Source organism: Pogona vitticeps, chromosome 5 (genome assembly GCF_051106095.1).
Source record: "Pogona vitticeps strain Pit_001003342236 chromosome 5, PviZW2.1, whole genome shotgun sequence".
Taxonomy (NCBI): domain Eukaryota; kingdom Metazoa; phylum Chordata; class Lepidosauria; order Squamata; family Agamidae; genus Pogona; species Pogona vitticeps.
In genome coordinates this window covers 183,062,501-183,083,898 of record NC_135787.1, presented here as the reverse complement: position 1 = coordinate 183,083,898, position 21,398 = coordinate 183,062,501, and the positions used below count along the sequence as shown (strand labels likewise).

Below are 21,398 nucleotides of genomic sequence, written 5' to 3'. Positions count from 1 at the left end.
TTAAATCAGTAGAGATTTGGTGAGTCAACTCCTCCATAAGTTGCACTGAGTCAATGGGTCTACACTAGTGGCAACTTACTGCTGGAATTCACCCAGTATGTATGATTGCTGCAACAAAACAGCAATGCATGGGTAGTTCCAGCAATAAATCAGCAGAGCACCAAGAGGTTGTACAGCAGTAGCCCCATGGCAGGGAAGAATCTTCCTGGCCTTGTAGCGACAATCCAATCAGCTTCAAAACATTTCTCTTTGATATCTAAAAATGGCCAGCATATGCTTGGTTCTTCCAGGATTAAAAAGGGTGGGAGAAAGAATTACGGTGCCTGCCAACTAAAGAGAATCAGAAGTGAAGTGGGAAAAAGATATAAACAGTAGGGCCTGCCAGTGGAAGAGAGTTGCAGAATATTGAATTTCTGGTAAAATTCTCTTTTTGTTACACAGTACAAGTACAGAAATAAAAAGAAGAAGAATAGCTTCAAGTTCCTCTTTCTCATGAACTGGCACTTAAAGCCCCAGTAACTCACTCTGAGACATTTTTAGAAGAATAAAAATGTTTCTTTATTTACAGTGTCCTGAAATTACAGACTTCTGTGCACTGATTTCTTTTCTGCACACATACTAGTAACTAACCAAAGAGATCAACAGCAACAAAACAACTGCTACCATTGTGATGAAAGAGAGGGATAGAACACTTAGAAGAGAGGCGGGGCTTGCTCTCTCTGAATTTCAAAAGCTGGAAGGAACCATTGGTTAGTGCTGGATAGAAGACAATGGCCCTAGCCCAGAAAAGCCCCTCCTAGTCATTCAAACTACAGACAGCATGCAAGGCTGTAAATAAAACTCCAGCAGAAGGGTGTTGCATGAGAGTGAATATTCTTGTAGGACCATCTCCAGGTCAAGCTCTCCTTGAAAGAACTTCTCCAAAATCCTTGGCTCTTCAATACGATGCAGTCGTTGTCCCCCCTATGCTCAGTCCAGCATCTCCACTTTGCCAAGTTTGTCATAGAGGAGCCTTTGCAGAGAAGAATGAGGGAGTCAAGACACAAGAGAACCTCTAGCTGAAGATTTCACCAAGGAAACCTCTGTGAGAGCTCTATCTCTTTAGGATGGTGGGGTTTATTTCCCATGCACCCTGAAAAAGCCAGACTCTGCTTAATTTTTGAGGACACTCATTTGATCTTCCAGTGTTAGCTCCTGCTGTCATTATGGAGCAGAATTTCACCAAGGGTTAGGGTGTCTGGCACGAACAAATACTGAACATTAAAGGCTGAAATCTTGAGGTCAGATGTTATGATGATTTTAACGGTGGTGGCAGTTTTTGGAAATGAAAAACTCTCTCCCTGCCCCCATCCCAAGGCCCACAACAGCTTTGGCAGTAAGGAAAGGATCACAAGAGAATTTCAGAACATTCCAGGAAAACATCAACATGTTTTAATTAAACATACACAAACACACACACACACACAAAAGCACAGATGATGAGGGCTTTTGTGCTCTGTTGCTTTTTAATGCGTTTTTAGCATTGGCCTTATTTACCATTTTTAATATAATTGTTTATTTTTAAATATTTGTACATGTACTGTTTTTAGCTTTGTATATTGTCTTTTTAATGATGTCAGCTGTCTTGGGTCCTTTAGAGAAGAAAGGTGGGGTAAAATATTTTAAATAAATAAGCAGATAATAAAGTCAGCCTTAGGCGGTCTCACTTTTGGCAACAGGATCGTAGGCAGTGAGTAGAAATGCAAAGAAATCGTGCTAATTTTCTTGCTCACATGGCTTTAGGCTGCCTTGTTGAATCAAAGCAGCCTAAATTGAGCAGAACAAAGAATATGGCAAGAATATGGACTGCTGGGTAGCTCCGTGGTTTAAGGATCTGGCTACGAAGCCAAAGGCTGGGAGTTCAATTCCCCCCTGTGCCTCCTTGGCAGGGGCTGGACTTGATGATCCATAGGGTCCCTTCCAGCTCCGCAGTTCTAAGATGATGATTGTCACCATCCCCAGTTTCCACCCAGGTTGGGAGGAGAATTATTGGCAGGGTGTGTGTGAATGTGTCATGGCTGGGAAAGGAAGGAATGCCATAAACCTTCCCTCCATGCACACTGTTATCTCAATAAAAATTGCCCCCTGCTGTGTCTCTAATTAGTTAAAAAGAAAAAAAAAGGAGAGATATAGCTGCAGGCTATATCAAAAGTCAGCTGCCGACTGTCATTCAGAGTTGTAGCGCACAGGTGCTGGACATAAGTTAAACCAGTTTAACATTTTCTGGATTGTTTCCTATGCACGGATCTTTAAAATCCAGGCACCCCCTGCATTAAGGGCACATTTTACAGCCTCCAGCCTGTTCAGCTTAATCATGGGATGTATGTTACATTGTACACCTGTTAGAGATGAACCTGTGGTGTTAGATGGCTTCATTAACTAAGACTAAGCCCGGGTGGTTTTTTATTTCCTTTCCCCACTTTTATTTTTGTAGAGAAGGAGGGAGGGAAAATGTCACTGTTCCAGATGGAGTACTGTTAAAGCCTCGATTTGTGGCCTCCTTTTTTTTTTTCGGAAACAAAATAAAAATGTAGCTGTTAGGAAATATATATTTGTTCGCCATATGGCTGTTTGTTTTCTATATCTTTCGCAGGCTCGCCGTGGGGAAAAAAAAAAGCCTCGCTCAGCGAGGATTGGCGTAGCCGCAATGGAGAACAAATGGGCTTGACTTCACACCAGCCACCAACTTTTTGGAATATCCTGGGTCTGCGATAAGAAGTTTGGGGAAAGTGTGAGGTTTTCTGGACTGCCAGGAGGAAGGATGAGGAAAGACAAGCCCACCAGTTCAGAAGGGTAGCCAGTAGGCGGATGCGAAAGCACAGAAGAACACAGCGGACAGTTACTTATTTATAATGTTTTGTGCAGGCTTTACAATGTCTATGTAAAATTAATGCTTCTGAAGGAGGATACACTGGAATGTGAGGCTGACTATTGATCAGCAGAACAAACAAAATAACGAATAATCCAAACCTGGTGTTGTTTAGGAATAGGAGGAGGTTATGTGTCTGGGGTTATGTCTCAGGGTTTTTCTCTTCCCCCCAAGCTGTCGTGGCTGAAAAGTTTATTCACACACGGCGAACAATTACCACCACCCATCTGTGAGGCCTACTCTGTCATCATCGGAAAGGGCCTGTCAACACTACAGATAGGGCAACTTTTAGAAGAACAATATTTGGCCTGTAGAGGAGATCTAAGGACACCTGTTCTCCCAGAAAGAACACTAGGATGGAGGTGAGAGCTGAGAACAGGCTGTGCCCAGTCATTCGCCAGAGAGGAAGGGGTAGCACTCCCCTTTACGATGAAGAAGGCCCCCAATTCAGTCCCGAGCCTTTCTCAGTAGAGTAGAGAAAATTCTCTCCTGAGAAAGAACCTTGAGAACTTTTGCTAGTCAGTGTTTCTGAGACTCAGGTAGATGGACCAAAGATAAGGCAACCTCCTAAGGTCCTACCTGCCAGTTGACCTGGAATTGTAGAAATCACATTCTGGCCTCTGGAGGTTCTTGGCCAGAGCGACCATGGCTACTGGAAAATTGTCCCAACTCTTTCTAAGGACTTAAAATCATAGCATAATGGCGTTGGAAGGGGCCTGCCTATAAGGCCATCACGTCCAACCCCCTGCTTTATGCAGGAGTCCAAATCAAAGCAGATCTGACAGATGGTTCACGTTAGCCTGGGGATGAGGAAACCTAACATCCTGATCTTGTCAGGCTTGCTTGTTTTTAGTCTCAAGTCCATGCCAACCAATTTCCTCATAAATCTGCAAATTTTCCTAACCATCCCACCTAGACTGATTTTGGCATGCAACATTCTGCTATACCATATATTTTTATGCAACGTTCCCTAATACACATAGTTTTATAATGCAATCATTGAGCAAAACAGCTGCATCACAAAATTCAGAGAAGTGTGTGTTCCAAAGGATGGCTATTCAAATCCAATGTGCTGGTCCAGTAAGCAAATCTTTGTTCAGTTCACTTAATAAGTGCAGGCCAGACAAAAGTTCGTCCATCCCTAATCTTACACTAACAGCATATCAAACTGTTTGCATCAATGATGGAGCAAAATGACTGCCTCTGATTCGGCACATTGCTAGCAAACTGGAATTCGTAATTTGCTTGTTTTAAGCTTTACAGAGTAACATAAAAAGTTTTAGCAGCAGGGACAATGAAGGGCTACTTACCCATTTTCCCCATTGTATTTTCCCTCTAATAAAGAATTTCAAACTTTTTCTCTTTGTGTCTCTGGGAAGGAGGTTTGGCAGTGGCCAAATTTACAACCCTGTTGCAATGCTATACCACCAAAATCGCTGGCAAAGCCAACATTTAAGAAAGGGAGAGGGAGAGACAGAGATTGCAAATAAAATTTTTAAAATGTAATTTTCAGACCTGTCTAACACAAGTTCTTCTCCAGACACTGGAAATTGTTTCAAGTACTACAAATCCCATTCAACTGTATGAGAAATCACAGGCCAGCATTTCTTATACAGGTCACAAAGTGCTTAAGGGACAAATTCATCAAAGCAAAGCAAAAGCAAAGTGTGCTGCTTCTATACTGACCCATAGCACTTCAAGCACTCTCTGGGCAGTTTAGAAGTCAATTATGCAGGCTACACATTGCCCTTCAGCGCCCCCCCCCCCAGTGAGATGGGTACTCATTTTACTGACCCTGGAAGGATAGAAGGCTGAGTCAACGTTGATCCGGCTATATGGGACTGAACCACAGGTCGTGAGCACAGTTTTGGTGGTTAAACCACAGAAGCCTCTGTGCTGCAAGGTCAGAAGACCTGCAGTCGTAAGATCGAATCCACGCTTCTCCCAGCTCCTTGCCAACCTAGCAGTTCGAAAGCATGCAAATGCAAGTAGATAAATAGGCACCACCACGGTGGAGAGGTAATGGCGTTCCGTGTCTAGTCGCGTTGGCCACGTGACCACAGAAGATTGTCTTCAGACAAACGCTGGCTCTATGGCTTGGAAACGGGAAGGAGCACTGCCCCCTAGAGTCAGACACGACTGGACAAATTGTCATGGCGAACCTTTACCTTTACTTTACCTTACAGCAGTTTAACCACTGTGCCTCATCCTTATCATCACAATAATGTTCCAGTAAGTAAATTCTAACTTAAGGCAACCTCTTTCAACTTTCTCTAGATAGAGTACTCAGAAGTGGTTTACCATTCCCTTCTTCCTGGGGTGCCCTGGGCAGCTTGCCCAAGGCTACACAAACTTGCTCTTCCAGGAGGCACAGTCGGGAATCAAACTCCCAACCTCTGGTTCCGCACTGCGAACAATTGCCACTGAGCTATCTAGCCAGCTAAGCCACTGAGCTATCCAGCCAGCTCACTGTGCAAATTACTCCATGGGAAATTTCATTAGTCCTGTTGTCAAAGTTGTTTGGCTTTCTTCTTAAAATCCCCAGAGGTTTCACCTGAAAAGAACCCACCAAATGCATATCTTATTTTGCTTTAAGCCTCATCAAGTGTTATCTGGAAAAATGCAGGATCCCTCTGACAAATATCAGTGATTTTATCAAAACGTTCGAGTTTGTCCTCAAAAATTTCTCGTATGAGGAGAAAGCTTTAACATCACGTGGAAGCAAAGTTTGGGTCACTACCATTTCCTCAGGCTTTTCTTCATCAAGAAATGGACTATCAAATCTAGCTCCACAAAAACCAAAATACAGTCCTCTGTTTTGCCCTCATGTTTGAAGTAATTAGGAACCAAAAAGGGTAGGAGGTGGTGGGTTTGGACCTTTTTTTTTTGGCACAATTAAAAATGAAGTCCTGCTTTTTCAGAAGTCAAAGGTCTAGTCCTTCCAACCAACATTAATCCATATTATGTCTATGGAGGTGTAAGGCTGAAGACTATCTCATGCTAAGAAGTGCCTGAATTTACCAGAAAGGAAACATTTTCCAGTCAGTTCTTATTGCAGCTATTTGTAAGTCAATATGTCTTCCCTCCCTGCCTAGAAGCAACACATCTCTCTCTCTCTCTCTCTCTCTCTCTCTCTCTCTCACACACACACACACACACACACACACACACACACACACACACACACACACACACGCGCGCACGCACGCACACACACACATAGTGCTTCCTTTTTGGCACCAAGTTTCGTAGAGGTTTCCCCGAGTGAACCCTAGAATGGAGTTCATAAATGTTAAATTAGAAAGACTTTGCTCAGCAATGCAAACTATGGCTGTGACCTGAAGCAAGAATGTACAATACCTTTCTGTTGGATACCCTGTCACTCTCATTCCTTTTGAAGCTCTTCTCTTCCTTTGCAGGATGAGAGTTGCAGAGGGAGTTCAGGCTTGTGGCCTGTTCCCTGATTGTCCCTCATTCCACAAGCGCTGGAATCCAGATGAAGCTTTCCGTAGCTCACCTGCTTTAAACCCCCACCTTACTTTCATCAAGGAACTTTCTTCCCCTTTTCTGAAAGTTTCTTTGGCAAAGCACCCGTGAGCCTTATTATGCAGCCATCCCCGCACTAGTTATCACGTCCTCGTTAAAGATAAAGCATTTGAGAAGCTCGCATGAAAAGAGTTTCTACAGTCGGAGTGAAAATCTTGCCAAGTTCCTTTCTTCTTCGCACTTTGAGGCGCCGTAGAACTGAATGAATCTCCACGGACACTCCACCGCGAGCAGATCATACAGGCCTCTATGGCCCTTTCTAACCTTCTTGGTTATCTTCATTATAGCAAGAGCTTCCCAATTGAGAGAAGACAGTTGAGTCAGCATTTTTATTTTATAAAGTTAAAAAACACACACACACCGCGAAGGTTTATTTTATTGTATTTTTTTTTAATGGAAAGTGGCAATAACAGCTTCTTTAAAATTCAGCTGACCAACTTTAGTATCAGGGTTCTCCCTTTTAAAGGCAAGAGCGAAAACAGTTAGGAGACATTGTTATTCTTAAATAATAAATTAAAGATGTAATTATTACTATCCTTAGTTCAGAGGAGGTCCTAATCTTTGTGGGCTGATGGGCACATTTGATAATTTGAGAGAGCATCATGGCTATTTTCACAAAATGGCCACCATGGGGGGGGCATAGTCTCAAAACTCTGGAGCTTAGAAATTAATGGTTTGTGGGCTACACATTCCATAATTTACCGAACAGCTATAACCAATTAGTCAATAGATATATTGGTGTTGATGATGATGACAGCAGAGATTCTCTTGAAGTTGAGAAAGCTAATGGCCACTTTCTCAACTATTCTTGTCCCAGAATTTAATTAGGTGACCATTATCTTTCTTCCTCAAAGATACCTTTTGAAATTTACTGATACTCCCTGTATAGATGCTCTAGTGTTATGCCCTCTGTTTTATATATAAAAAGGTAAAGATAAAGTTTCCCCTTCATCTTTAGTCCAGTCATGTTCGACTGTAGGGCACGGTGTTCATCTCCGTTTCCAAGCCATAGAGCCAACATTTGTCGGAAGACAGTTTCCGTGGTCACATGGCCAGCGTAACTAGACGCAGAACGTTGTTACCTTCCTACTGTGGTGGTAGTACCTGTTTATCTACTCGCATTTTTACATGCTTTCGAACTGCTAGGTTGGCAGGAGCTGGGACAAGCGACAGGAGCTCACTCCATCACGTGGATTCAATCTTACAACTGCTGGTCTTCCGACCTTGCAGCACAGAGGCTTCTGTGGTTTAACCTGCAATGCCACCACGTCCCTTTTCGGTTTATATATAGGGAAGCATATAATGCCCCTATTACAACAACTGCACTGGCTACCAGTCAATTTATGGTCTCAATTCAAAGTGCTGGTCATTACCGATAAAGCCCTATACAGCGTGGGGCCAGGCTCCCTGAAACATAGGACAGAATGCCATACGTTAAAGCAACACACAATATGTTATCCCTCTGCCAACAGTAGAAGACCCACCTCTTCAGGCAGGCTTTTAACAATCAGGATTGAGTCCCTGAGTGCCTTTTTGAAGTTAAGATAGTTTTTAATGTTTATTCGCTTTTAATTATTTATCTTAATTAATGTACAGTTTAATTGTTTTTAAATGTTTAACTTATTATGTTTAAAATTATTTTCTTTTTAATATGGTGAGCTGTCCTGGGTCCCTAATTGAGAGAAAGGTAGCCTATAAAACGAACAAACAAACACAAATAAGCAAATCTTCCCCATACCTATGTCCCAAAGCCACTGAAATTACATTTTAATCAAGGAAACAAATTTAAACAAGATATGTTTGGGCAAGAGGGAACTTTGTGTGTTGTTATAAAGCATGGCATTCTGTCTTATGCTTTGTTTCCTGTTTATTACGTGTGTATGCCCTCGTGGTTTAGATTTGGGGGGACAAGGCAAAAAGTTGTAGGTTCTTTCTGTATGACTTGAGGAGTTCTGGAAACCAACTCCTTCATGACAATCTTCTACTAGCTTAAAAGTTGAAAGGGCCCATATTCAAGCTTTTGAGAGAACCTTTTGTTTGGAATGTAAAGAAGGTCAAATGAGCTTAATAACCGCAAGAAGCTGGGATCACCGTTTCTACAACTCTTATGAAAATGCCACCCACAGCAAGGCATTGCCCTTAAGAAGTTTGCTGGGCAAATATTCCCACATTGATTCACGCTTTAAGCCTAGGGAGATAAGCCTCTCAGGCAGAAGGTTAGTCTATTTGGACCTTAAGAGGGAAAATGACCATGTTTAAATTCCACCCTCTCCACCCCATGCAAGCTATGTCAAAACTGTTGATAAGGTGACTCGGCCATTTCTGGAATGGACTGAATTATAAGCCTTGGAACCCCACTGAATTCAGATTGCCATTTAACCCCCCCAATGGCTTTTCCTACCCCAGAAACGTTGCGGCACTTTCAGCACATGTCATTCACAAATATTAGAACATGAGAAATACTAAGAATAAGCATTAGAACGAGTTAAAAGCATTTAAACCACATAAATTTTAATGGGAATGAGAATAAATAGATTTTTTAGAAGTCTGCATTTAATTTCTCTTGAATGAAATCAATAGAACATAAGAATCCTCTGCTGAACAACAACAACAACAGCAACAACCACAGTAGTGCCGAAATCCAGCCATATTTAAACACTTTTCAGTGTTATTAATTTCAACAAACGTGATACTCTCCCATGGAAATCAATGATCCTTAGAAGTGTTTAACTTTGGCTGGATTGTTGTGTCCTTGAGCTTTGATTTAAAGATTACATCCTGTGCTCATCCAAGATCCGAAATGTTGATGTATAATGCAATGATAATGGTAAGGTTGGAGAAGATTGTATACATATATATCCAAAGAACACCATTGGGAACTAAGGAGAAAAAATTGCATTGGCTTCAAAATTGCATCGCTTAGCCTAGTCAGTTTTATTAGCATGGCTGGATAAAACATAAAGAGTTTCCTAATCCCAAAGACTTCAAAAGAGATTTCTCTGGGAAAGATTTTTTTTAAAAATAAAATAAAATAATAAAATCCAACAATATCGTTATCAAAGCAAGTTGTTGCTCTTATTAAAAAGTTCACTGCTCTTCATTAGTCACGAAAGATCCTTAGCTCATGAAAGCTACGCAGTAAATTGAAAGCTTTTATGTAGCACTCTCCACAAAAGTTGAATATGAATGGGTGAAGGTTCTTCAGACTGAGTTAGATCAATGGCCTGTCTTTGCTCGCATCATCTATTTTGACTGGTATCAAAGCTCTAAAATCTCACAGACCTGCTCCCAGTGAGATTCTTTCTATGGGAGATATTGCCAACTGAATCATTTTGCATATAGAGCATGTGATCTACCAGTGAGATGCGTACTGTATATGATCCCGCCCATTTCTTCTTGAGCTTGGGGCTTTGCTAGAATTTGAATGCAGAAAGAATTAACCTTACGCATAAACCAATGCATGTCATATAATTATACGGAGTTTAAATAGACCTAGCACTGCTTGTTCTACCTGTTTTCAAAATTTTGTTCTACATTAGCAACTCAATAACATCTTCTGATGATGATAAAGATGTTTAATTGTAAAGCAGGACAGGAAGGCTCTATTACTACAACTTGTTCTCATGTGCCCTCATGTTGGGACCGACTTACAGCATACCTCAAGATAAGTGAGATATTTAAGGAGTGGTTTTTACCAGTTCCACACCCCCAGTGAGTTTCCATGGCTGAGTGGGGATTCAAACCCAGGCCTCCTGAGTCCTAGTCCATTGTTCTATCCACTATACCACACTGGGTATACATTACCATCACCTAGGTAAAGGTAAAGGTTCCCCTTGACAATTTTTGTCCAGTTGTGTTCGACTCTAGGGGGCGGTGCTCATCCCCATTTCCAAGCCATAGAGCCAGCGTTTTGTCCGAAGACAATCTTCCATGGTAACATGGCCAGTGCGACTTAGACACGGAACGCTGTTACCTTCCCACCGAGGTGGGACCTATTTATCTATTCGCATTTGCATGCTTTCCAACTGCTAGGTTGGCGGGAGCTGGGACAAGCGGCTGGTGCACATTCCATCACATGGATTTGATCTTACAGCTGAAGATCCACAGACCTTACAGCACAGAGGCTTCTGTGGTTTAACCCGCAGCGCCACCATGTCCCTCACCACCACCTACATACATACATCTAAAAAACCAGACAAACAAAAACCTACACTATACCAATCAACCAACTCACTCACAGTGCCGCAGAAAGCCTCAGAAAGCAACCACTCCAAGTTCCACAGGGCTTTCCAAAACCTATACCTTTGTGACTTATAGAAGAGCCACTGTACTTCTGCTCCAAAGAATTATATGGATAGCCTTTGGGTGGGACAACTGTAAACTTAAAGCATCCAGAATCCAATATCTGTATTATAGATGGGGTAAATTAAGAGTGGCTATGCATAGCTCAGTGAACTAGCTGGGGAGCTAAAGGTTAGGAGATGTACCTTGTGAAATGGAGTTTGCAACTGGAACCCAACGGTTTCCCCAAAATGTGATGATGGAATTGTAGAGAGAGGTGGTCTCAACCAAAGATCAAAGAAATGGTGGAACCAAAATGCTGTTGACTCCCAAGAATAACATAGATGGTTGACGCATCCAGGAGTATTTTTAACAAAGCATGAATTTCGGCATCAATTGTACTTTAATTTTATCTGGCTTTGGTCATTATGTCAGGATGAAAAGTGTTTGGAAACTTCAGAAGGGCAAAGATGGGTGCAGCAATGTCAGACAGAAGCTGTTCTTCTCCTTCCCACCACTGAGGCCAAGCATTCCATTGTGTCGCAAGATTTACAAGCTTTCAAAGTAAGTTAAATACCCTATGTTGGTGTTTATGTTTAAATTAGGGGTGTGAGAGTACTTCCTGTCTGTTATTTTTTTATTGTTTTTAAGGGTGAATCTGGAAACAAAGGGCTAGGATTGGAGATGGAAGGACCACGTGGTGCCATCAATTGAGGAAATGTGGGCCTTAACTAGAGAGTTCAGTGTACTCAAAGTTTGGACAAATGTGCACTTTTTCAGGCATGGGGGAAGAGTCACCTCTTTTCCCACCGGGAAAGGAAGAACCTGATAAACCACTTTAAGTGGCAGCACTGCTCGGTATGCATGGGCCCCTTTCTGCTTTAATGAGTGGCAGTGGCAGCAGTGGAGAGAATGGAAAGGGGGATAAACACATTTTGCTATCCGAGGCAAATGACAAGATGGTGTCTACTTCCTCTTTCATCCCATATGCAGAAGCGGACGGGACTACCACAACGCAAAGCAACCACCACCAAACAAAAGGGAAGCAGGACGGTTTAGATGAAGTATGTCAGGCTGGGTGGCACACACAGTTCTGTCCTCCAAATGAGACAAAGGGAGGCTCCAAAGGAGCAGTGAAGGGCTGCACTGCTGTTTCCTGTCAGCTGATCTGGCTCCCTCAGATATTTTGCCTGATGTAAGGACTGGTCTCAGCAGGCATTCATTTGGATTCTCCACAGTGGCCTTGAATAACTCTACATTCAAGGCCACTTGTTGTTTAGTCGTTAAGTCGTGTCCGACTCTTCGTGACCCCATGGACCAGAGCACACCAGGCCCTCCTGTCTTCCACTGCCTCCTGGAGTTGGGTCAAATTCATGTCGGTAGCTTTGATGACTCTCAAGAGTCTCCTCCAGCACCACAATTCCAAAGCATCAATTCTTTGGCGGTCAGCCTTCTTTATGGTCCAGCTCTCACTTCCATACATCACTGCTAGAAAAACCATAGCTTTGACTATGTGGACCTTTGTTGGCAAGGTGATGTCTCTGCTTTTTAAGATGCTGTCTAGGTTTGTCATCGCTTTCCTCCAAAGAAGCAGGTGTCTTTTGATTTCTTGGCTGCTTTCACCATCTGCCGTGATCAGTGAGCCCAAGAAATTAAATTCTGTCACTGCCTCCTTATTTGCCCCTTCTATTTCCCAGGAGGTGATGGGACCAATGGCCATGATCTTAGTTTTTTTTGATGTTGAGCTTCAGACCATTTTTTGCGCTCTCCTCTTTCACCCTCATTAAGAGGTTCTTTAATTCCTCCTCACTTTCTGCCATCAGAGTGGTATCATCTGCATATCTGAGGCTGTTGATATTTCTTCCGGCAATTTTAATTCCAGCTTGGGATTCATCCAGTCCTGCCACTAGGCCTTGGATTTCATCAAATCCAGTGCCACTAGGGGAAATTAAAGCAGCTGATGGGCCCTGCTGAGGAAGCTGCTGAATGCTCTAGATATTGATGTTGGGCCTGGGCAGATGTCTAGGTTTGCCTGGCACAGAATCTTCTACTCCGCTCCCTCTGTTATTCCTTTCCCCATTAAAGTTGGTTTACACTTTGAGAGAGCAAATCTTTCCCCACACAAACTATATTCCTTTGCCATGTAGGAGCCTTGTAGGAGGAAAGCTTGTTGAGGAGATGACAGGTGAATATCTGAATTTAGAAATGCGCTTCAGTGTGTTTAAAATGCTGTCAAAGTTGGGGACGATTTAAATGTGTGAAATTTCAAAATGCTTCATTGACACACACAGAGACACACGGAGCTAATTCCTTCATTGCCTCAGGGTGCTACAGCAGAAGGAAAAGTTGGAGCCGTTTAGTTTCACTGTTAAAGGAGGACTCTAAAAATGGGTTAGTGAAGATGCATTTGCCTCTTTTGGATGTAACAGAGCAATCCATCACCAGGAGAAGATTTCTGGGGTAACTACCATGACATACTAACTAGCAATGGTACAGGAAGCCACCGCAATCACGTCTTCTGCATATAAATTGACACGATTCTGAAATGTTCTATTTTCTAAAGAGCATTTGTTTTTCCTCAGTGTTTTCCGTATACCTTTATAACGTGCATTAACTCTATGAATCCCCTGATGCCAAGTTCCTTTTGGACCTATTCGCAGGCCAATGGGGCATGCGCATGTGACCAAAACATACATGGACATCCACAACAGTATATTTCAATTAATTAATATATATACTGTATATTCATTATAAAACTGTGGGAGGAGTTAGGGTAGGGCTGTGGCTGTGATAAAAGCTGTGAAAAGTGTTTCACCTCAATAGCTTTCCTGAAACTGTTGTTTGGCCAACAGAAGCTGGGGACATAGGTTGTGATGCAGATGACATCCACCATTACTTGAAGAGGCCATAACTGAATGACAGGCGACATGTTGTGCATGGAGAAGGTTCAACTTCTAACCTATGGTGTCTCAAATAAAAAAAAATATTAGGGGGTAAGTGTAAAATATTAGGGAGAAAAGACCCTGATGTTGGGAAAGAGTGAAGGCAAGAGGAGAAGGGGACGACAGAGGATGAGATGGTTGGACAGTGTCATCAAAGCTACAAACATGAATTTGACCCAACTCTGGGAGGCAGTGGAAGACAGGAGGGCCTGGAGTGCTCTGGTCCATGGGGTCACAAAGAGTCGGACATGACTTAACGACTAAACAACGACAAAAGTTTTAGGGAGAACATGACAGAGGAAGAACTCAGATCTGGATACAATTGGGTTTTTCAGTGGAGGAGAAATTTTTCAAAGTGATTTGTGAATTTTAGAAATGGTGTCTCATGTCACCGAGACAACCAGTCTTGCTGAGAATTTTGCCAAAGGTGAGATTGTTCCACATCACTGCTTACCACCCATGGACATTTAAAGTGGGAAAGACTTTGCTTGAAACCACAACCGCAGTCCTGTTTTGGCATGTTCTTCTTTTACTTTCACTAAAAGTCATTACAAGTCATTCCTGCTTTCTACTATTAAGAGGGTGTCATCTGCATATCTTAAATTACTGATGTTTCTTCCACAGATTTTCACTCCTATTTCTTCTGAATCTAGTCTGACTTTCTATATGAAACATTCCGCATACAAACTAAACTGGTACAGGGATAAAATGCATCCTTGACTGGTGCCTTTGCTTAGAGGAAACCATTGTGTTTCTCTATTTTCAGGCCAAACGGTAGTCCACAATAGAGGTTATGCATCAGAACAATCAAATGTTAAGGCACACCCATTTATTTCAAAACAACCCATAATTTCTCATGATCCATATAGCCGAAGGCTTTGCTGTAGTCAATAAAGTATAGACTCATTTCCTTCAGTAATTCTTTGGTGTGCTCCAGTAACCAGCAGATATTTGCAATATGATCTCAGGTGCCTCTTTCAGAATCCAGCTTCAACATCAAGCATTTTTTGTTCGGTATAAGGTACAAGATTTTGTTGCAATATGTTGATTATCACTTTGCTTGCATTGGAAATAAGAGCAATGGTCCTATAATTACTGCACTCCTTAGAATCTCCTGTCTTGGAGATCGGAATGTATATTGAGCATTTCCAGTCCGTGGGCCATGGTTTTGTTTTCCATATTTGTTGGCATATTCTTGTTAGGATTTTGACAGATTATCTGTGACTTGAAATAATTCTATCATTATCCCATCTACTCCTACTGATTTATTTCTTCCCAGTGCTTTCTCAGCAGCTTTATTTTATTTGTTTATTTATTTATTGTACTTATACCCCACCTATCTGGTCAAATGACCACTAGGCAGCTTTCACTTCACTTTCTAGAATTGCAGGTTTTTTGTCATAGGATTTTTCTTCAAAGGAGTCTTTCATCTTTGTATCTCTTCTGTGTAGTTCTTCAATACAGTGTTTGCACATTCTTTTTATTTTTCTCTTGGTCAGATAGTGTGCTTCCCTATTGGTCTTTCAGCATTGCTAATCTAGGATTAAAATTCCATTTAATTTCTTTAATTTTTTTGAATAGATCTCTTGCTTTTCCCATTTTGTTATTCTCTTCTATTTCCTTGCACTGGCTATTGTAATACAGTGGTACCTCAATTTACGAACGTCCCGACTTATGACCATTTCAAGTTATGACCAGCTCTGGCCATAAAATTTTTCTTCTACTTGCGGCTGGAGCTTTGAGTTGCAACTGGAAAAAGGCAGGGAAAAAAGGCCAGGAATTCGAATCTGCTAGCTATTGATAGGCAAGGAGGTTGCTTCTTTGTAGCTCTTTCACTCCAACAGTTAGAATGAGTGCATCGCAGGAGGCTTGGGACTGCCTGGTAAGGTAAGGTTCTGCTTTCTGCTTTTTAAAAACTGTTCTGGGTGGGTTTTGCAGGGTGAGTTTGGACTGGGTGGGTTATGTTTCTGTGCTGTGTTGTTGTTTTGTTTTTTCGTAAAAATTTTTGCTGCCCTAGTGCCTTCTGATGGGGCTTGCTCCATTGTTTATTCTTGGTTTTGTTTTGTTTTTAAGCCCCAGCACCTTCGGGGCTTGCTCTGTTTTTGTTTTTTTGCAGCCCCAGCACCTTCCGATGGGGCTTGCTCCTTTGTTTATTTTTGGGTTTGCTTTATTTTTAAGCCCCAGCACCTTCAGGGCTTGCTCTGTTGTTTATTTGTTTTGTTTTTTGTGTGTGTGTTTTTGGCAGCCCCAGCGCCTTCCGATGGGGCTTGCTCCTTTGTTTATTTTTGGTTTTGTTTTGTTTTTAAGCCCCAGCACCTTCGGGGCTTGCTCTGTTGTTTATTTTTTGTTTTGTTTTGTTTGTTGTTTTTTGCAGCCCCAGCGTGTTCCTATGGGGCTTACAGTGTTTAATTTTAATTTTATTTCTTTAGGGGTTATTGTTTTCTTCTGGAACAGATTAATCACGTTCCAATGCATTTCAATGGGAAATGTTGCTTTGACTTACAACCATTTTAAGTTATGTCCATCTTCTGAAATGGATTTTGGTCGTAAGTTGAGGCACCACTGTAGTATTCTTTCATAAAGTCAATTCCAACCCAAAGGTGGCCCCAAAACAAACCATGTAAGAAATAGATTATCTATGAGGGGAGAGATGTACGTTTTCTCCTTTTAAACCCTCCTCCTTCTCCTCCTTTAACAAATTACTTCAAAGCACCCATGATGAGCTTCACATTTGAATGGAGCAGTGTAACTTTGGACCAGTTACTCTGATGCTTTTTTTCCTGCATTATAACTGCTCCCTCGAAACTGCTACAGTGAAATGTCTTCAAGCATGATTAGTATCTTTTCCCTTGGTGAGACTAAGGGTGTTTGCACACAGACAGAAACAGAGAGAGCAAGCACAAAAAGACAGGTTGATTTATTATAGAGACATAAGCGATCCATCCAAAGTTACAGCAATGCAGCCAGGCCGTGGTTGCTACCATTCCAAATTGTAAGATGTGTGGAAACCATTCTCAAAACTGCTCAAAATTGTTGAGATCGAGAACAAAAAACAAAAAATTGCATTCTTGTGCAAGGGCCAAAAGAGCTCCATCTTGTTTGCCACACAAAGAAGAAACAAATTGTGAATTATATTCATATTTCTGATTCAGTTTTATTTGTCTCAACATCTCATCACATTTTATAGGATGATTCCCTGAAAATATAGGCAGACGATATCTTATAGATGCCAGGTGAAGTCCTTGAAAACGCTCATCTGACAAGTTCCTCAGAATGTCAGGGCATGCCACCAAAATGTGAAAATTCATTGGTGTGAAGGGAGTCGGAGCAATACCTACAAATGTACGGGGAAATCTGAAGCATGTGCACCCACGTGCGTATGTGCTGGTCTATATGTGTACTGATGCATGTGTGTACATTAGTGTTACTCCATTTCAAGATTCAAGAAACATCTTAAATCAATTGAGGTTGACAACTCCATTGTTCCACATTGAGAGCTATTCAGACTCCAGTCTCACTCAAATCAAGCTCTCTGTGTAGGTTCAGGGCGATAAACATATCAAAGTGATAACTCACAGAGTTCCTCATCCATTAAGAAAAGTCATATGTTAAGCCGTGTAAGCAAAGGGAACCGATGGCAAGATTCCCTTGTCCTAACAGTCCATCTGCTTCCTACTCCCTACAGAGCCTCTTTCTCGCTAGACCCCCTCCCTCTTTGTTCCTTTTCAGGTGCCCTCTTACCTTATGTAGCACTCTTTTTACTGGAGGTTCACGCTGTGACCCTGTCAGATTCACTACAGCAGGGGTGACCTCGGTAATGACCATCTAGCGCCTGCCAAGCTAAGTTGGTCAGTGTTAGCTGATTAAACTTTTAACAACATCCCCTGTGCGATAAAGGGCAAAATGACAACTTTGTCCATCGTCAAGGTGTCTGTATAATAAACTAATTAGTAAACCACACAGTCTGTGGAGCTTTTAATGAGTGCTATCGTCTGGCCTCTGTAATAAAAACCCAGCCTGCCCCCTTTTGGGATTCAATTAAGGAACAGACTGTCATATGCTTGGCCTAGCTGATCAATGAATCCATTCCGACCTTTGTGGGAGATGTTTGCAAGGTCACTCAGCATCTGTGAGGAAAGCCAGCTCGAGAGTGGGGAGACGCGCCCAGCGGCACCTGTCGGGCTATAGGATCTGTCGCTCCTGTCTTCCTGGTCCTTTGGCATCAGCAGAAGTTTCTCTCGCTCAAAGGTTAGCTGAAAGAGAAGGCTGCCGTGAAATCTATTTGGAATTTTACATGACTGAAAGTCTCCTTTTGTTATCTCCTCATTAATCCTTTAATATCTGCCTTCTGCAAAGTTGTGTGTGATACGGCCGTGAGGCTTTGCGACGTAGTGTCAGAGTATGCCTACTGCTTTTTATAGTTTTTAAATGCAGTTCAGCCAACTCTGACCCCTTTGGGTGGATTGTCCTGAGTACTCCTATAACAGCTTTTATTAAAAGGTAAACAAAATGCAGATGGACGCATTGCTACCAATACTAATAACAATGTTGGTTCCTATGTGTTTGTAAATCATGGAGCTGGCTTGTCATGAGATGTATTATTGCACAGCATCTGGGCTGCTCTATAACTGGCATTGACTCCCAAAGACCATAACAGATCTAGTTCCTTGTACCTGAGATCTTGTTGTTGTTTAGTTGTTAAGGCATGTCCAGCTCTTCGTGACCCCATGGACCAGAGCACACCAGGCCCTCCTGTCTTCCACTGCCTCCCGGAGTTGCGTCAAATTCATGTTGGTCGCTTCGATAACACTGTCCAGCCATCTCATCCTCTGTCGTCCCCTTCTCCTCTTGCCTTCACACTTTCCCAGGGTCTTTTCCAGGGAGTCTTCTCTTCTCATGAGATGGCCAAAGGATTGGAGCCTCAGCTTCAGGATCTGTCCTTCCAGTGAGCACTCAGGGTTGATTTCCTTCAAAATGGATACGTTTGTTCTCTTTGCAGTTCAGGGGACTCTCAAGAGCCTCCTCCAACACCACAATTCAAAAGCATCAATTCTTCAGCGGTCAGTCTTCTTTATGGTCCAGCTCTCACTTCCATACGTCACTACTGGAAAAACCATAGCTTTCACTATGCAGATGTTTGTCGGCAAGGTACTATCTTCTACCCCACACTAAAAGCATTCTCTTATTTAATCCCACAAAGGCTGCTTATTCTGGGGGCTTCAGGGCTTGCCTATTCAAGAGGCTGTTACCTACAGCAGCCACCTCTTATACTCAGGTACAAACTTTGTGGGAAGATGAACTGAACCTTTATTTTGAGGCCAGGCCTCAAAATAAAGATAAGCATTCCTCAAACCTTTTAAAGTTCCTCTGAGCCACTACTCATGCTGAGGTAGGACAGTCACATGGAAAAGAGGACAGGGTTAATGGATGTGTAGAACAGGGAATTTCACCCAATGTTATTCCCCCTTCCATATAAGTATTAAAAGTACAGGAAGCCTGTCTTCTTTTTCATCTTAATCAGATTGTCAGGATAATGTGTTCCTGTATCAAACAATTTTGGTTAACCACAGTCCCATTTCTAGTAATTTTGAATACAGTGGCTCTAAACCATACTCCTTGAAACAACAGCAGACAAATTTCCTCCGTCATCTGTGTGGTCCTCCTCCTTCAGATATTTGAAGATGACTCTTATGTCCTTCCCAAGTCATTTCTTTGTCAGGCTAAACAGACGCTTCTTCAAGTCTTTCTCATGAGACTTGGTCTGCATGACCCTCACCACCTTTATCAACCTCTGGTAGCTATATTCCAGATTGTTACTTTCTCTTTTCAAATGCAGTGTCTAGATCTAAGCAAAAGGCTGGCTGATTTCCAACTACACCATCACCGACTGATCCCTTTATTTGTTATGAATGAATACGGCAATTTGATGATTGAGCCCAGAATTGCAGTCATCCTTGTAGCTGCCACATGCCTCAGGGACTGTATCTCTCCAATTCATGTGGTAAGACCCCATCAGTAGACATTATTGGGCTTTTCACAGGGACATCCAGAAGTTTATGGAAGGCCTGAATACTGACGGTCAAATTGGGTACTTTATTGCCTTCTTTCCATGGGTAGGTACTTTCCACAAGTAAGACTTATTTCTGTTGCTGTTGTTGTTTACACTGGCATTTAGTTGAAGTTTTTAGGGGCTTTTTGTTTGACTCTGATGATCGGATTTTACTTGGTGCTGTTTTTGTTTTATTTGTTTTTTTAAAAAAATCCTGATTGCTAGTCTTTTTGAGCAACTGGAAAAGACGACTATTAATATTTTAATGAATTAATAATAAATAAAAGAAACAAGTTCTTTCTTGTGGGAGTGTAGCGGTTCTCCCATGGCACTGCTCTTGACAGAAGGCAGCACCTTAATTGCAACAGCCCAAATTCCATCTCTGAATGGTAGTAGGGTGTATTGAGAATGGGGGTGTCAGTGGTGGGCATAGCCCCCATCAATCCAGGAAGCTGACTGGGGGACTAGTCATGAGAACCCATGTATATTACTTTGAGGTACTGAAGAGATGGATGGAATATAAATATAAGAAGTAAACAAATAACTATACAGAAGCTTACAATGATCCCTACAAATTGGGATTCAAGGGGAGGAACATATATTTATGAGGATGAATACATAAACTTGTAGTTTCAGTGGAAGGAGGAAAAAAAGTGCTTTATACAAGATTATTTCCCCCCTAATCACAGGATTTATACACAACGTTGAGGTGGCATCTTGAAGCTTTACTACTGACAGGCAAATCATTTCCCCGGTTTGAAGCCTAAGCTTTGTATGTTCAGGGAAAAGGTGGTATTCAACCTTTTTTCAAGCAGAGCTAAATCTATCAATCCCACACCAAATATGTTAAAGAAAATGGGCAGGAATGGAAGGGGAGGTCCTCTGAGAAAGGTGTGCATGTTCAGAGTGCCTAAGAATCATGCATATAATCAGCATTACAACCCCTTTGAAATGCTCGTTAATACATTTTTTATATAGAAAATCAAGGCTGAGCTTAAAAGAATGTCTGAAGGTAAGCATTAAGAACTGAAAAGTGGGAGGTTTCAAGAGGTCTGGAATATTCCCTGGTTGGTCTTTTGGTGTTTTTGTGATAACAATCTGCCCCCTGTTTTAATGCCACTGACCAGGGATTTTGGATTTTCCCAGGATTCCCCATCCTGGGAGATCTACCTGACTTGCACACAAAGTATAGGCACCTAAACATAGGTCACCTGGAAGAAAATGCCTAAGTTGGAAGGCTTTGAGGCTTAGCCCCTCCCAAGCTTCCTCTTCTTGCCCCAGTGTTATCTGGGAGCTTTCTTTCTGAATAGGAAGATAGGCATAGCTAGGCCTAGTTAAGCACCAAAACCTTCTAATTTAGGCCTTCTGGGGAACCATTTTAAAGTTTCTGTTAGTGTGTGTAAATGCTTTGAGGTATCTAATACTTGAATCTCAATGTATTAAGACCCACACATTCTTCTGTGGTTCAGAATTCTCCTGTAGTTCTCCTTCCCAGCATTCAACTTCCTTTCAATTGACCCAGTTCCTTTCCCCTTCAATCTGAAATATTTAGGACAAGCTGGTGGGGAGAGGTGAGGGAATATTCTAAGCTGGAGGAAGGTCCTCAGCTTATTTCCAATCCACCGTATGATCTCAATGGTTTCTCTAAAACTCATTAGTCTCCTTATAATTT

General features: G+C 42.0%; 1 long non-coding RNA gene across 1 annotated transcript in view; it reads right to left on the bottom strand.

Annotated features, from left to right (window-relative positions):
- The window catches only part of LOC144583158 (uncharacterized), a 33,825-nt gene extending 21,703 nt beyond the window's left edge, over positions 1 to 12,122 (bottom strand). Inside the window, exon 1 of the long non-coding RNA XR_013536799.1 lies at positions 6,269 to 12,122. This is a non-coding gene — a long non-coding RNA (uncharacterized LOC144583158). The remainder of the gene's footprint in view (positions 1 to 6,268) is intronic.
- Positions 12,123 to 21,398: the final 9,276 nt, after the last annotated feature.